An 18,631-nucleotide genomic window follows, 5' to 3' on the forward strand; every position below is an offset into this window, starting at 1 on the left:
AGGAGACTTCCGTTCTAGTCTTGCCTCTGTCACTTTGTGACCATGGAGCAGTCACTGCTGCCTCTCTTTCCTCCCCTTCCCTTTGTCTGTCTCGTGTACTTTGAATGTGAACTCTTTTGGGGATGGATTGTGTCTTCCTATGTGCATGTTCTGTGCACATGTTGACAGTATTTTTGTTTAGCAGGCAACAGTGAGGAACAGAGGCTATGATGGTAGAAGTGGAGATCTGGGTTCTTGTTCCATCAACCTCCTGCCTGTCCTTCGGTAGGATCAAAATAGACGGGCTTTGTCTGGGAGCTTCGACTCTCAGGGCTTTAGTTTAGAGAGGTTAATATGTTTAAAACACATTCTCTGGGCTACCAACTTTGCTACTTACTCAGTTTTACTATCCTGCAGCTACCCCTTTGAAACAGACAAACACGGTTGCAATAGAGGGAATGGGGTTGGAAATTATGGTGTTATTGGGCAATATTCATGTTCCCCACCCTGGCTTAAAGCTAAGTTTCCAGTTAGGAGTAGTCAGACAATTTCTACTTTATTTCAAAGGAAAATTCAGTTTTCAGTTGAATATATTTTCATGGAAAGTCTCTGATATTCATAAAAAATCAAAACTTTTTTTGATTATGCCTAAAAATTTTCAGGTTCCAACAGTTTTCAGCTGAAACTATTTGGTTCTCACAACCTCAATGAAAAGTGAATTTTTCTGGTGAAAAAAAAATCTGCTCATCTCTAGATGTCTGCATAATTTGACAGTAAAAGTCTTAAAGAGTTCTAATTGCAATTCATATTTCTGATATTAAATTTGCGCCATATATTAATACTCTAACATATTTAATTGAAATAGAAAACTTACTTTGTTGGTCTTTATTCCAATTTGCGATGCATTTGATCTGACTGTGTTAGGAATCATTGGTCATTATCTAATCTAATCTAATCTATCTATTCACCCACTGCCAGGATTGTTTGGTTCTCTCTCTCTCTCTCTCTCTCATGCACCACCACTGTATTATCCACCAGCTGTTGTTGCATCGCTTCGCTGGATGTCCTGCATTGCAGGGGGTCTCTCTGCAGTTCCTAGCACAGATGGGTCCTCCCTGCTTCCCTCATAGGGCAGGCTTGGGTGAAAGGTGATGGACTAAATGGGATCAGGGACTGAAAGACACTCCCAGCTCTAGAGCTGATCCTCGTTTGTGCCAGCTAAATAGCTGAATCTGGTCTCCAGGGCTGTGAACACAGCTCTGCTCTCACCTCAGGAGCAAAGCATCCTGACAATCTGCCGTAGTTGACCCTAACCCCCCAGATGGGGAACAGCACCTGCCCTGCATCTCATATGATGACAGCATCTCTTGAAGGACCTTTAGCTAAAAACAAGGCAGGGCTGGATCATAAAGGGGGTCCCCACAGGATGTCAAAATAAAACATATATTTGTAGCACAGACATGGGATCTACAATAGCCAAGAGCCTCTTGGCACCAGAGTCTCAGATGGCCTGGAATAGCCTGTTCCTTCATTAACTCCACATAGTCACCTCTAGGGGTGCAGAGATGTTTTTCTCCTGCATTGCACCAGCAGCTCTTGGGATGCAGCCACCAGAGGAACCCACAGCTCAGGCTGCCCTGGCTGCTTGAAGTTCCTCACTGAGAGACAAACACTAAAAACTAAGGACCAGGTCCTGAGCTGGTGTAAATTGATACACTTCCACTGACTTCAGAGTAGTGAGGGCTATTTACACCACTTGGGGATCTGACTCATTGACTTCCAGGGAGCTACATCCGTTTACACCAGCTGGGGATCTGGCTCATTACACAGTTTCCAACCCACATCCTTTGCCTGTGAAACTGAACCAAAGAAGAGTCAAACATTCGTAACCAGTCTCCTCTTTCCTAGCTCTTTGTCCACTGGGATTAATTACAAATATAACTTGTAAGGGTGACAGAGCGATTCATTCCCACTTGGGACAGAACAGGGGACAGTGTTGTGGAGATTTTCTGCATCTGATCTTCAACTTTTATTGGGATGAATAACCCAGGTTTGTTTGTTTGTTTGTTTGTTTGTTTGTTTGTTTGTTCCTTCCTTCCTTCCTTCCTTCCTTCCTTCCTTCCTTCCTTCCTTCCTCTCTCAGTAGTAACACTGTTTTCCTACCGGCAGACAACATTAAAATAGAAGACTCCTTTGGCTGCAGATGCACTGTTTAAAAATGTGTAATTTACACGAGACATTCATGTCAGAGAAACTGATGAAATACAAAGAGCCAGAGAGTAGAAATCAGCCCTCGACCTATTGGAATCAGTTGTTCTGATCCTCAGCAAGTTCAAATCAGGGTAGCTCCACTGGAGTGAATGGGTCAGTGCCCCAGTTTTTGTAAATCACCTCTAGCTGCCTTGGACTCAAAGGGTCCAGATCCCCAAACAGCTGTTGTGTAAATCAGCCCCAGCCCCACTGAAGTCAATTAGACCAGTTCCTCAGCCAATGTAAATTGGCAGAGTGCTATGGAACTCGGCCAGGTGACATGAGCTAAATATCTGGGCCGTGATGTCGAGTTTTTTCTTTGTTCCTGTCTCTGAGATTCTCATTGCTGAACATCACAATCCCATCTCAATGCTCCTGGAATATTCCAATAGCAGGGTTCATAGAAACCTGCAAGATGAGTACCCAACCAGTACATGAACTGATGAATATTATTACCATCACAGCAACGCCCTTCTAGTTAAGGTTGCACCATGACTTCTGTTTAAAGGTCCTCCTTTCTTTAAAAAAAAAGGAAAAAAAACAGAAGGCTTGCTTAGTCAGATTCTTTTGAAATTTAATGTGTCTTAGGAGGGTGCAGGGTAGGATTAGTGACCTAAATGTGGGGTCATTTGAGCGAAGGGTTGTGGAGATATGAGCCCAGTTACAAGTTTCTAGGTTTTGTTTATTTTGCTCAAAGCTAGAGATCAAACTATTGATGTGATGCAGGTCAAAATGGTCTCAATCTGTCTCATTTTACCCAAGGTAGTGCATGGCCCCCAGTAAATCTTCGGGGACTGAAAACGAGAATGGAATTTAAGAAAGTCTGTGTGTTTTATTGTGCGCTTGTGCCAGTACAGAAGGAGGGCTAGAGGATTTCCATTCCTGCCATTTTGTATGGTTTAAAGCTCAGTTTTTGGAAGTGCACTAGAAGCTGAATGGTTGCTCCAATAGCTTTGAAATTTGGGTGCCTCAGGCAGGCACGGGGTAGCATTAGAGTTCCAAATTTGTTATCATGTGACCAAGGGCTTCCGGAGTTATAAGCCCCTCCATAACTTCCAATTTCCTTCTGGTGCCTTGTATCGTTAAACTGCGAGGTACTAATGACTGGATCAATCACAGACCTCATTGAGATTGATGGCTGTGAATTCATCCTTCAATTAACGTAACTAACAATAAATTAACCAAAAGCCCCCACCTTAAGCTTTGTCTACACTACCACTCTTGTCGGTCGGGATGTGAAAAAACCACCCCGACTGACAAAAGTTTTACCGACACAAGCGGTAAAGGTAGTAAGATCCGAAGGGTAGACACGGCGATAAAGGGAAAAGCTGTAAGGTCCATAGTGTCGAAATGGCCTGACTCTGTCGAGTCACTCACTGGGTGAGTAAGAGGAGAAAGAGCTCCATTTCCTCGACTAGAGTTACTCTTTATTTACACCAGGCTGAGGGCGAGAAGAATGAGTCTCACTGAATCCAGTGGAATTACTCCTGGTTTCCATGTGGGGAGCATATCAGCACCAATGACCAGTGTGGGAACACACAGGGATGCCATTAATGTCTCTCTGTTTGAGCTGGGGTAAGACAGCTTGGAAGCCCCAGCCCATGTTTGTAGCTCTCTCCGTTCCTAACTGTGCAACACTGGACTAGGTCACTTCATTTCCTTCCCCACCCACATTTCCATCCATGCAAATGTCCTTTGCTTGATGTGGCCACCTCTCTATGGAATGGGGGAAAATGAAACAAAAAACTTGTGAAATGAAGAAATTTCCTTGGAGAAATTTGCTCTAATGAACACACGGCGTGCACCTCTATGATCAACCCCTGGAACTGCTGAAGTCAGTGGGAGCATTGCTAGTGACTGCAGTGGGATCAGGACCAGGCCTTCCCTGCTATGTCAGAGCTGAGGGTTGTGTGGCTGACAGAAGAAAAGTATTTCTATCAGGAAACTGCAAATTAATTTGAGATGGGCCCAGCTCAGACACTGGGCTCCTTCTTGGGATCCTCACTTCCCCAAAGCTCAGGCGAGGGGGCTTAGGATCTGAGGTTCTGGTTCCACACTAAAGTCCATCCCTACAGAACCCACCTTTACTTTGACTGGCAACAACTGGCTCCTTTGATGGCTATCGCAATCTCCATGGAGAGACCATGTAGTGTAGGGGACTGGGAGCCTGATCTACCCTCTCCCATTTTGAGATGATCTCTTCAGGTCCGCGCTGGTCCATGGTCTCTGCTGAGGCTGCTCACAGGGTATTAACGCATCCTAGTTTGGATGGATGAGATGTTTGGTGGGTGCTTTCATGACATGTCCAAGGAGATGAGGCACAAAATCAATTTTTCACAGAGCTCAGAACGGGAGGACACTGGGGCACTGCTCACTGGGGCTGGGTTGAATAGGTGACCTAGACATGAAAGCAGCCCCTTCATCTGTTATCTCCCAAGCCAGCATGTCTCATCCTGCGCCGAGATGGCTATAGCATTCATGTGGACATGGGGTGGAACTGAGACCTCCTCTCCTTTCATATGTCCAGTGCTGGAAGCTAAGACCACTGACTGTCCTGCTCTCTAAAGATGGCTTTTCGGGGAACAGAGAGACAAAGTGGGTGAGGTAATATCTTTTATTGACCCAACCTATTTCTGTTGATGAGAGAGACAAGCTTTCCAACTACACAGAGCTCTTTCTCAGGTGTGGGAAAGGAATTCAGAGTGTCACAACTAAATACAAGGTAGAACAAATAGTTTGGCATAAGTAGTTGGCACATATTCAAGGGACCTCCGAGGTGAATTGTCCCTTTCACACCCCTGTAGTCAAAGGAAAAAATATCAGGGTAGTGAGTAGAAAACAGCTCAACAGAATGGGCACCATTTATCCCGGGTACTAATTGCTGATTTCCATGGAGAGGCCCCAGGAATGGGCTTGGCCTTCTGCGGGGGGGACCTGTAACTGACTCTGCAGCATCCTGTGTAATTAGAGCAGAACCAAGGAGGTGTGGGTGCTGCGGACAGTGGACACTTGCTCCAAGGTGTGGGATATGACAGGGATTTTCAGAGTGGTTTCAGGGAAACAGGTGCCCAATGCCCATTGTCTGCAAAATGGGAGTTAGATGCTTAATTCTCTCAGGGTATGTCTACACTACGAAATTAGGTCGATTTTATCGAAGCCAATTTTTAGAAACCAATTTTATACAGTTGATCGCGTATGTCCACACTAAGTGCATTAAGTCGGCGGAGTGCGTCCTCAACACCGTGGCTTGTGTCGACTTACAGAGCGGTGCACTGTGATAGCTATCCCACAGTTCCCGCAGTTTCCGCTGCCCATTGGAATTCTGGGTTAAGCTCCCAATGCCTGATAGGGCAAAAATATTGTTACGGGTGATTTTGGGTACATGTCATTGGGCCCCCCATTCCTCCGTTCCTCCCTCCCTCTGTGAAAGCAACGGCAGAGAATCGTTTCTTGCCTTTTTTCCTGGGTTATCTGTGCAGACGCCATACCACGGCAAGCCTGGAGCCCGCTCAGCTCACCGTACATCTCCTGGGTGCTGCTGGCAGACGCGGTACTGAATTGCTACACAGCAGCAGCTCCTTGCCTTCACGGCAGATGGTGCAGTAGGACTGATAGCCGGAGCATGCCTCCTGCGTGCTCCTGGCAGACCTCAGTGAGGTCGATCGGGGCGGCTGGACAGACATGGCTATTCTCCTCTCAGAGCACCGAATGGGAGCCAGAGACTCCAGGTCATTCTCTTCTTTATGTTTCGTCTCATGGAGATTCAGTCCTGCCTGGAATATCATGCGAGCTGGAGGCTTCTGCCTCAGGCTGCTCTCCCAGCCGGCAGCACCGCGCGGTCGCACCTACCCAGCTATAATGATTTAGACCAACTGGGAACCTCTCCCTTCACTTTTAAGAAACCTGTGTAACCCTTCTGCCAGTTGGAGCTGGCAGCAACAAGGGCCGGGTTCATAGAATCATAGAATCATAGAATATCAGGGTTGGAAGGGACCCCAGAAGGTCATCTAGTCCAACCCCCTGCTCGAAGCAGGACCAATTCCCAGTTAAATCATCCCAGCCAGGGCTTTGTCAAGCCTGACCTTAAAAACCTCTAAGGAAGGAGATTCTACCACCTCCCTAGGTAACGCATTCCAGTGGTTCACCACCCTCTTAGTGAAAAAGTTTTTCCTAATATCCAATCTAAACCTCCCCCATTGCAACTTGAGACCATTACTCCTCGTTCTGTCATCTGCTACCATTGAGAACAGTCTAGAGCCATCCTCTTTGGAACCCCCTTTCAGGTAGTTGAAAGCAGCTATCAAATCCCCCCTCATTCTTCTCTTCTGCAGACTAAACAATCCCAGCTCCCTCAGCCTCTCCTCATAAGTCATGTGCTCTAGACCCCTAATCATTTTTGTTGCCCTTCGCTGGACTCTCTCCAATTTATCCACATCCTTCTTGTAGTGTGGGGCCCAAAACTGGACACAGTACTCCAGATGAGGCCTCACCAGTGTCGAATAGAGGGGAACGATCACGTCCCTCGATCTGCTCGCTATGCCCCTACTTATACATCCCAAAATGCCATTGGCCTTCTTGGCAACAAGGGCACACTGCTGACTCATATCCAGCTTCTTGTCCACTGTCACCCCTAGGTCCTTTTCCGCAGAACTGCTGCCTAGCCATTCGGTCCCTAGTCTGTAGCGGTGCATTGGATTCTTCCATCCTAAGTGCAGGACCCTGCACTTATCCTTATTGAACCTCATCAGATTTCTTTTGGCCCAATCCTCCAATTTGTCTAGGTCCTTCTGTATCCTATCCCTCCCCTCCAGCGTATCTACCACTCCTCCCAGTTTAGTATCATCCGCAAATTTGCTGAGAGTGCAATCCACACCATCCTCCAGATCATTTATGAAGATATTGAACAAAACCAGCCCCAGGACCGACCCCTGGGGCACTCCACTTGACACCGGCTGCCAACTAGACATGGAGCCATTGATCACTCCCCGTTGAGCCCGACAATCTAGCCAGCTTTCTACCCACCTTATAGTGCATTCATCCAGCCCATACTTCCTTAACTTGCTGACAAGAATACTGTGGGAGACCGTGTCAAAAGCTTTGCTAAAGTCAAGAAACAATACATCCACTGCTTTCCCTTCATCCACAGAACCAGTAATCTCATCATAAAAGGCGATTAGATTAGTCAGGCATGACCTTCCCTTGGTGAATCCATGCTGACTGTTCCTGATCACTTTCCTCTCATGTAAGTGCTTCAGGATTGATTCTTGATTCACTGAGAAAACCCAGTTTCTGCAGAAAGAGGAGAGACAAGAACCTCAGATGACTAACCTGAATCCTGGCGGCCAAGCCCTGAGAAATAAGAGCTCATCGCTTCAAGCTTGGGCTGTGCTGTGGTTACAGGTGAGCACCGTCTTCTGATTGCATTTCTATACCTCCACCAAATAAGGGCATTAATGTGCTTTGTGAATATTAGAGGGACAAGGTGGGTGAGGTAATATCTTTTATTGGACCAGCTTCTGTTGGTGAATGAGAAAAGCTTTAAAACTACACAGAGCTCTTCTTCAGATTAATATATGTAGTTTTAGGTTCACCTTCCCACAGCAGTGCCAGTCAGCGTTCATAGCACCATTTCACAGAGATAGAGGCTGAGATCCATGTCCTGTGACAGGTCCTCAGTTGGGGAACTGCCCCACTAACACAAATGGAGCTGCCTTGATTTATATCAGCTGGGGATCGGGCTCAATGTGTCCCCCAATGGGGTGGGGAGTGGTGAAGGAGTCTTACTAGCCTGGATCACACATGCTAGATGTTCCTAGACTCCAAGTTCAGGGACAATATCTTCCACCCCCATCCCCAAGTGAATTATCATCCCACAAACATTTTGAAGTGCAGAGGGTCATTCCCCAGTTAGGGTTGCACATCAGCCTAGTTCTGACCCTTCCCAAGATCCACCCCCACAAGAGCTGTATTTTATTACTGCAACAGTCAACATCGGGAAACAGAAAAGGGATTGCCAGTCCCTGACCACATCACCCTCACCACCACAGGAATTAAGGAAGAATTTACGCCACTTCAGAATTTATGGCATAAACTGATCTCTCGTGAGGGGCTGAAAACGATTCCTTCTCCTACAAGGCACTAAAATGCTGAATATATCAGGATATATGTTTAGATTAATTTCCATTAATTTTAACTGGAGATTGGTGCCTTAGGACACTAGAGTGGGTTGGCAATCTCAGCCCAACATTTTAGTTGATGTATTTATTACTTTTGACTCCTAAGTCATAGCATGATTCTGGCCATTGCCAGAAGTGAAATACAGCATTTAAGCATCATTGTTAAGCTCTAGTATGTTACTAGATGGGGTATGATAGTAGATAAAGAAATGGTCTGGTCTGTCATGTCAGTACTCAGCTACCAGAGGAATGGGCTATGGTTACAGTAGTTATTGCTCTGATCTTGGCAGAGGGAGGTCTACATGTTCTTGAAGAGAGACTCCTGGCACTTGCTCTGAATTCTACATTTAGCCTTAAAATCAGCCTGTAACCAGAAGAGGAAGGGGAGTTTCTGAATATTTATGCAATTAATTTAGGAGACTTGATTAACTTTTAACTCTATGTTCTTCCAATTCAATTGAACAGTTTGTTTGATTATTCCAAGACTCGTCCCATGGCAGACAGAAACTGGAGAACCCAAATGGCTGTCACAGAATTTATCCTTCTGGAATTTGAGGATCTTCCTGACCTGCAAATATTTCTCTTCCTGATGTTCCTCGTGATCTACATGGCAACCTTGGCCAGGAACACCCTCATCGTGGTGCTCATTGTGACTGATTGGCACCTTCACAGCCCCATGTACTTCTTCCTGGGGAACTTTTCCTGCTTCGAGACCTGCTACTTCTCGACCATCCTGCCCAGGTTGCTGGCCAGTCCCCTGACTGGGGACAAAACCATCTCAGTCAGTGGCGTTATCACTCAACTGTATTTCTCTCATTCTCTGGCGGCTACAGAATGCTATCTCCTAGCAGTGATGTCTTATGATTGGTATTTAGCAATATGTAAACCCCTGCACTATTCAACTCTTATGAATACCAGGTTTTGCCTCCAGTTGGCTGCTGGGTCCTGGTGAAATGGTTGTTTGGCTACTACCATCTTTGTCTTATTCCTATCACAGTTAACATTCTGTTGCCTGAATGAAATTGACCATTTCTATTGCGATGCCATCCCGTTTATGGAACTCTCCTGCAGTGACACACACTGGTTAGTATTGTTCCATTTCATACTATCCTGTGTATTCACCCTGCCTCCATTCCTACTAACCCTGACAGCCTATGCGTGTATCATTGCCACCATCCTGAGAATCCCTTCCACCACCAGGAGGCAGAAGGCATTTGAAAATGCACAGAGCTGACATTGGTAAGGCACAAAATCCACTATCAGAGTAAATCCCTATGTATATCATAGAATCATAGAATATTAGGGATGGAAGAGATGTCAGTTCATCTAGTCCAACCCCCTGCTCAAAGCAGGACCAACACCAAGCCATTCGGTCCCTAGTCTGTAGCGGGTTCAATAACGAGGGCTTCCTTTTCAATAATACAACACAAAACTGGCTTGAGCCCCCAACTAGTAACCTGGGAAAATTACACATCCCCCATTGGGCGCCTCTAAAGGTAACACTTCCCCTGTCACAAGCACAGAGTCCGAGTGTAGAAAAGAAACTTTTAATAATGTAACCCTTCTGCCAGGCCGAGTTGGTAGCAGCAAGGGCCGGGTTCACTACACAGGGGTTCCCTCTCAACAAAGCAAATGCAAAACAAGCTCGAGCCCCCACCCAGTGACCTGGAAAAATCTTACACACAACTCTGGGTGCCTCAAAGAGACAATACTTCCCCTCTTGTAAGCACAGAGTCTCAGTGTAGCAGAAAATCTTTAATAACATGAGGTAAACAACATCAGCATTAAATTGGGAAAACACCACAACTAGGGTTCATCAACCAAACCATGAGCAAAGACCCACCCCAGAAGATTGGGCCATGTCCTTTCCCTCTGGTTCTTGAGTCCAACAACCAAAACACCTCTTGAGTCCAGCAACCCAAAGATCACCCAAAGTCCCAGAATCCAAAAGCCCAGCGCCAGAAGTTCATCTGCAGAGTGTTACTCCCCAGTCTGCAGTGTGTGTGTGTATGGTAAGGGGCACCTTACATGATCCTAAGCAGACTGCCCCAGCGCTCCATAGGGCTCCACTCCGCTCTCCTCTACCAGCCATCCTGCAAGCAGCTCCCACCATACTACTCCGCTCAGTAATATATTTTCAGGCTCCCCACTGCTTAATACAGCGCTCAATAATTTTAGCAATTTCATCTTGTAGTAGTGGGAACCTCAGTGCTGGTGCACCATAAGCCCAAAACAAATTCAGCTCAGCACAGCACCTGTAGCTAGACTCCTAATAGACCCAAAATTAACTCTGATATTTCACACTAGAGAAAGAAGAATGCACAATTGATGTTTCAGGGCCTCATAACACCAACTACTAACACCTCTCTCAATTCACTGAATTTTGGAACCCATGTCCCTTGTCTAGCGAGTGCTACTTAGTCGATGGCAAGCCCCTCCATCATAACAAAAGGCCAAGTACAGTTCCACTGTCCTTGATTCACATAATCAGGATAATAACAATTTATTCCTCCTGCCCCAATAACAGAGACACTGGGGATCCCACAGCAGCCAAAGTGACCATTTGGGCAGCTATGGGCTCATGCTAGGCGGGGTGCGTGTGCCTATGCAAATGAGATCAGCCCCTGAAGTTCTTTTCCACAACTTGCCACTAGATGTCAGGGTGGAGCTCATCCTGACTCTGCTGACAATAAAAATGGGGAAAGGAACCTGGCATTAACTTGGGAAAACACTGCAAGCAGGATTCATAACATAAACCATGAGCAAAACACCCACCCCAGAATATGTTGGGCAGTGTCCTTTTGCCTCAGGTTCTTAAGTCCCACAACCAAAAGTTCTTGTAACATGCCCATCCCTTCACCGCACCCCACTCACAGCTGTTGTCCTTGGTCAGTAAAGACCCAGAGTTCAGAGGTGCAACTGTGGAGTTCACTGCCCACTCTGGTGGACGGAAAGAAAGGCACTTTGCTCTCTCCGCTGTAAAGGTATTGGCTCTGGCCCCTGCTGCTCTGCTGTGCCAACCATCCTGCACCTTCCGGGATGTTTTGAGGTCCCACCACATAACACAACTCTCAGTGATTTCAACTGTTATTGGGGGAGCCTTATGCATCAGAGACACTGTCCTAAAACAGGACTCATGCTTAGACCTGGTTATTAGCAGCTTTAGTTTTATTGGTCTGCAACAAGACTCTCAAATGAATCTTAATCAGGTCTGTTATTACACAGTGGAGAGAAAAAAGGATCAAACCATGTCCAAAACCCCTTATGCACACTCTACACTGCTGGCTGGCTGGCTGGCTGAGACACACACACACACACACATAACTCCACTGGCTTTTGGCACCCATGTCCCCTGCTTAGCAAGTGCAGTTTAGTTGAGGGTGAGTTCCTCAGTCGGGGTATGTCAAGCACAGTTCTGCTGCCCTTGATTCACACAAGAAGGATACACAACCCTTTATTACCCCTGCCCCAATAGCAAAGTGACTTGTGATCCAACACCAGCTAAAAGTCTTCATTTGGGCAAAGCATTCCCATCATGCTGTGTGCTTAGGCAGAGTGGGAGTGTGTGATGGTGTTCCCCAGCCTGCAACCTGGGACTGTGGGACTGCTGTGGCTCCTGAATTCACTAGCCTGGGGTGTCTTTCACAATGCTCTGCTAGTGACTAACAGCAAACCCCTCCAGGTGCTGTCACTCAGTCCAGAAGCATGTGAAGCCCCACACCCAGCTAGATTGCATGAATGCTCCCAGAGCCACTCATGAATCCCACAAAGAAAGGCACCAGCCAGCTCCCCCCAGCTCCCAGCCTTGTACCTCAGGAATATACCGTCTTGCACTGCTCAAGGCATTGAGGCACCTACCGATGGAGACAGGCACCTAGGGAGATTAATCAAAGCTCCTAAGTAAGCCAGGTGGCTAAATCCCATGGACGTTCAATGGGAGTTAGGCACCTAACCTGCTTAGGTGCTATTGTAAATCCCACTGGGCACCTATTAGAATAGGTAGGTGCCTAAATCCCTTTATAATCCTAGCCCTGTGTCTATCTTCTCAAGTTCTAAGTCCTGGGCTTCACTTGAACTTCAGAAACATTACACCTATCATTTGCAAAAGAGCCTATTGCAGCAAACCTTGGGTTTCTACAACTGATACACCACCATCTGCATCCCTCTGCAATAGCGACCACAGTGGACTTTATCCAGGGACATGTAGGTGCTTACAGGGTTAGGCAGCAGCTGAGCAGAGGTTTTGAGGATGTAAATTTTGGACTTCGGCACCTAAATGCTTTTGCGCATTTAGCACTCGGCTCCTGCTCAGTGGGGCTGGGTTTGGACAGGTGACTTAGAGGTGAAAGCAGCAACTTCATCTCTTATCTCCCGAGCCAGCCTGTCCCATCCTGCTCGACAATATTTGTAGCATCCACATGGAAATGGGGCATGAACTGAGACCTCAGCTCCTCTCAAACGTCCTTAGACCCCTTTGAATATCCCAGATTTAATATACAGAGATTTCTGTCTTGTCCCCTTGTATCCTAATTTTCTTTGCACCACCCTAACCCTGAGCAGCCAGATGATTAGCCCAAGGTTCTGAAGTCTGACATTTTTCAGTGGTACATATAGAAGCCCAGGTGGCAGCTGTGCGATTTTCCCTCACTCCCCACTCCCCGGTCGTGTGCTTCTACCCTGCTCTGGAGGGACCCTTGCTATATAGGACAGAGGATTCCTTTCTGCATACTTCTGGACCTCTCTGTAGTAATGGAGCACAAGGGTGCAAATCTATTTCCAGTGATGCTGACGTTTGTGTGTTGGGGACATGTCTTCTAGAAACCACACAAAGACCCCCAGTCCATTTCTTAAGGCCACCATGAAGCCATCACAAGGCAGAAACATTTATGCTTATGCCAACATAGTCACTAGCGGCCTAGCGGGGGAATGGTCCCTGTGCACCCCTAGGCAGTGATGAAGGCAAGGCTGGATGTTGAACACTGCAAAGCTCAGGGATGGATGTTTCTGTTTGGCCAATGATGAAGAGAGGGGCCATTTGTAAAATCTGACAATAGATCATTTTCCACTTGACAAAGCCCTCAGCTGGCATTTTCAAAGAGGCCTCATTTTCAAAGCTGCCCAGCTACCACTGACTGTCAGCTATCCAATGAATATCAGCCTTTCTCGTGTACCCTGCTGGGACCAGATTGTTCTGCATGATCTAGAGGTGAGGTGGTCCCTATCTCAGTTGAGCTGGGAGCAGCCTTATATTTTAAAACCTCAAACTCATGAGTCTTTGGTCCTGGGGTCTGTGTCTGGCTCATTTTAAAGGGACAGGGCCATTTGTAGAACCCATGTCTGGATATGGCTGCAGTTTACAAAGCCCTTCAGTGTCAGGAAGGGCTCAAAAATATTGTTTTTGGATCTGTCTTCAGTCTTCTGGGATGATCTTGTTAAAGCCTCTTAGGGGATATCAGACACTCAGGGCTAGATTCACAGAAGGAATCAGGACCTGATTTTTTAAGGTATTTAAGTGTCTAGTAGGACTTTCAAAACACCCTTTGATTTCAATTGGATTTAGGTACCTAAATGCTTTTGAAAATCCCACCAGGCACTTAAATACGTTTAAAAATCTTGCCTTTAGGTATTCTAACGATGAGCGTTGCAGCACCTAACATTTAGGCACTTAGAAAATCCCCATGATTCCTAAAGCCTGTGTTTGGAGCCCAGGCTCCCTGTTCAATGAATGGGGAGAGGTAAACACCTAAATGGGATCCACAGTTGCCAGCAGACGGTGGGGAGGTGCCTACCTGACCACTGGGAGATGATGACTAGACGCGGGTGTACCAGGCTCCGCCCCCTCACAGAGATAGTTGCCTATGTAGAACTGTTGGGTGGTGCCTATCCCTGCTTGTGATGCATAAGTGGGAACCCTCTCCTTGGGTCAGGCACCTCTGGTGTTTTGTGTGAGAAGGAGAAGGCCCTCCTGTTTAACTTTTAGCCCGGTGGTTAGGGTACTTACCTGGCCATGGGGAAACCCCCAGTTCAAGTCCCCACTCTGCTTGAGGAGGAGAAGGGATTTGAAGGAGGATCTGCCACCTTTTGGGTGAGTGTCCTAATCACTTGGTTGTGGGATATTCTGATGTGGGGCTCCCTCAACCTCTCCTGTTCAAGCTGTTCCACTTTGGATTAAATCATTAAAGAATCATTGGTCAGAAAGGGAGAGAGAGCACATGAGAATTACCCTGGAGCCTGGTGGTCAAAGCACTCACCTGGGAGACCCAGTGTCCAGACCCCCTGCTCCAATAACATTTTAATTATTTTTCCAGACTGGAACAGCTTCAACTGGAGTGACTGTGGGAGCCTCACATCAGAATACCCCTAACACTGATGACATGGACAGTGGCACTGCATCCTTTCTCTTTGCAAGTCCTTGTCAATGTTGATCTCTCTCTCTCTACTCCATTCATCGGTGTGGTGCCGAAAGTCACTGACAAGTCAGGTCCTACAATCCTAATTTTTGAAAGAAGCCAGATGGGGAGAGTAATTCCAATGCACCAATTGCAGGGCTTTATTTGACTGGGAAAGGAGAGAAATGGAAAGAGTGTCAGAGTCTGGCACTGGTTTGGTGTTAGGCTTAAGCCCTTTCCATAGGCCTAATCCATATTCAACAGGGACTTTAACATGAGTTTACCTTTAAACCTTAAATGGGGCCACTCATATGAACGTGCTGAAGTGGCTGCGGAATCAGGACCATGGTACAGAATATTCAAAGGACATGTGTTTTAGATTCATAATCATGAGTGTTTGGAGCAGATCCCCAGCTAGTGTAAATTCTCAGAGATCTATTGACTTCAATAGAGCTATGACAATTTAAATCAGCTGAGCATTGGCCTAAGGCCCGGCTTGACTAAGCCTTGACTGGGTTGATTTAGTCAGCGTTGGTCCTGCTTTGAGCAGGGGATTGGACTAGATGACCTCCTGAGGTCTCTTCCAGCCCTAATATTCTATGATGCTATATTCATTTAGGTTAAAATAATAAAAAGATGACTAACATATTGTCAAGGTTCCTTCTCCACTCTGAACTCTAGGGTACAGATGTGGGGACCTGCATGAAAGACCCCCTAAGCTTATTCTTACCAGCTTAGATTAAAAACTTCCTCATGGTACAAACTTTGCCTTGTCCTTGAACCCTATGCTGCCACCACCAAGCGTGTTAAACAAAGAACAGGGAAAGAGCCCATTTGGAGACGTCTTCCCCCCCAAATATCCCCCCAAGCCCTACACCCCCTTTCCTGGGAAAGGCTTGATAAAAATCCTCACCAATTTGTACAGGTGAACACAGACCCAAACCCTTGGATCTTAAGAACAAAGAAAAAGCAATCAGGTTCTAAAAGAAGAATTTTAATTAAAGAAAAAGTAAAAGAATTACCTCTGTAAAAATCAGGATGGTAAATACCTTACAGGGTAATCAGATTCAAAATATAGAGAATCCCTCTAGGCAAAACCTTAAGTTACAAAAAGACACAAAACCAGGAATATACATTCCATTCAGCACAGCTATTTTACCAGCCATTAAACAAAAGAAATCTAATGCATTTCTAGCTAGATTACTTACTAACTTTTTACAGGAGTTCTGAGCTGCATTCCTGATCTGTTCCCAGCAAAAGCATTACACAGACAGACAGACCCTTTGTTCCCTCCCCCCCTCCAGCTTGGAAAGTATCTTGTCTCCTCATTGGTCATTTTGGTCAGGTGCCAGCGAGGTTATCTTAGCTTCTTAACCCTTTACAGGTGAAAGGGTTTTGCCTCTGGCCAGGAGGGATTTTATAGCACTGTGGACAGAAAGGTGGTTACTCTTCCCTTTATATTTATGACACATATCATTAATAATACAATAATATCCCAACAATCTACACATAATCATGTCAGTAGGAACTAAGCCATGCATAATCCTCTTTTGCACTCTTTTGTCATTGTGGGGAGCAAACCTTCAGTTCGCTCAGAAACCCCCATCAAAGAGATGGCCTATGGATACTCCCAAGAAGGGACAAACATTGAAAATCCCATCTCTCCGAACACTCACCATCTCCGCAGGCCTTTCCACCTCCAAAACCTCCTAAAACAAACAAACACACAAACCAAACCAAACCACCAATCAACCAGTTAAGCAAAAATAAGCTAAAAATCTGACAAACAAACAAACAAAAAACACAAAGAAGAAATCTATCGATACCTCCATCTGAGTTTTTATCCCAAAATATAAGAAGAGCCTAAGACCTCACCAGGGACTCTGCTATGGCTACTGAGGTAATGAGAAAAACAATGGTCAGGATTAGAGCGACAGAGGGAATGGCCCTGATTCCCCTTTCCCTAATATCTCATTCTATGAATGTCAAAGGTGCACAGAACTCATCACTTACAATGAGTAGGTGTTGTTAGTGCTCCTCACCTCTGACAATCAAGGAGTCACGTTACCACAATAGTGTAAATTGGATCAGCTCCTTTAAAGTCAATGGAGGTTCGTCACTTTATCTCATCTGAGGATTTGGCCCAAGGTGTGGCTTGATAAAATGCAATATGAAGGATGGAAGAAAGCACACTCCAAACCAACAATTCTCACAACTTGGGTATGAAACTGATCAACTAAAATGCTAACACAGCCTGATTCTCACTTTACAGGGCAATATGATGTCGACTCACCCAGCATCGTAAATAGCAGCTCATCTGTAATTTTTCCACCCCAAGCTCTGTGCATAGAGGCTGGTTGGAAATTTTCAGCTGTGATCTCTTTAATGGAGATTGGTTTTTAAGCTAAATAACAACACATCTCAGAATCTGTCTGCTTTTCTCAAACATTTTGGGATTGTTTTGTAAAAAAAATGAAAACTTAAAACCAAACTGTATTGGTTTTGGAATAAAAAAAAATCAGTTTTCAGCAGAAAGTTTTCATTTGCCAAAACCTGGGGGAAAAAAATGGATTTAGGGTGTTCAGTGAAAAGGAAAAAAATTCCTGATGGGAGGAAAAATTCCAATCAGCAGTAGGTATTTGATTAAACTGATGGTAAAGGTCTTAACCAGTTCGTATTGTAATTCATATTTATCATCTTAATTCTTCCCTGTATGTTGATCCCCCAACACATTTAATTGACATAGCAAACTTCCTGTGCTAGTTTTTGTGGATTTTTTCCCAACAGAAGACACAGTCAGTCATCCAGTACTAGGATTTTGTGGTCAATATCTATCTATATAGCAGAATCTAGAAGCTAATGGCACAGTATCTGAGAATCCTTTCAGCCTCATTCTACGATTTAACTAGACTCAAACCAGTTGCTCTCTGCAGACAAGCTGTGAGTAGCTGGCGTTGAGCTGCACTGGCATTAAAGGACTGATGCTGTGGGAAGATGATTTATCCATGTCTATTTCCTGAGGGCTAGCAGGACTCACGCCCTGGAGCCCTGCACAGCTCAGAAGCAGAGATTCAGAGGCAAGGGCACAGAAACAAAGGTGATAACGCCAAAAGGGCCATTCTTATCCTCTGGTCTGACCCCATCATAACACAGGGCGTACGATCGCCACCAGGGTTCCCTGATTCCAGCCAAGCTTCTGTGTTTTCTGTGGGCCTGAATTAAAAGATAGCACCTAACCTGCTCAGATGCTATTGTAAATCCCAAAAGGCTCCTTTCACCTTCTTTAGGTGCTTAAACCCTTTGTAACCCTGGTCCTGTGTCTATCTTGTTAACTTCCAAGGAAATCCTGGAAATATGGGTTCTAGTCCCATTTACCTCCTGTATGTCCTTTGGCAACATTGAGATAGACTGGCTTTAACTGGTGGTTCAACTCTGAGCCTAAAGGTTCTAGTGTGCATAACATATCAACCGTGGCTATCAGCTCTGCTGCTTATTCAATTTTGACCTTCCAGTAATTATCCCTTTGACACAGAAACAAACCCTGTTTCAAGAGAAAAAATGGTTTTGAAATTATGGTATTATTGAACAGTATTAGTGTTCCCCTCCCTTGTTTAAAGCTCCATTCCAAATTAGAGATGTTTGGAAATTTAGATTTTTTTTGTAGTAGTAGGAAAATGAGTTTTTTGTAGGAAAATGAGGTTTTGAACTAAACAAAAATGTTCAGGGAAAGTAATTCCTATACTCAGATATGCTGTTTTGTTTTTTTGAAATCTGCAAATCCCAATATTCTTTGGTTTGCAATGTGCAATTTCCAGTTTACAGTAGTTTTTAGCTGAA

This window comes from Chelonia mydas, chromosome 14, assembly GCF_015237465.2.
Source record: "Chelonia mydas isolate rCheMyd1 chromosome 14, rCheMyd1.pri.v2, whole genome shotgun sequence".
Classification (NCBI taxonomy): Eukaryota; Metazoa; Chordata; order Testudines; family Cheloniidae; genus Chelonia; species Chelonia mydas.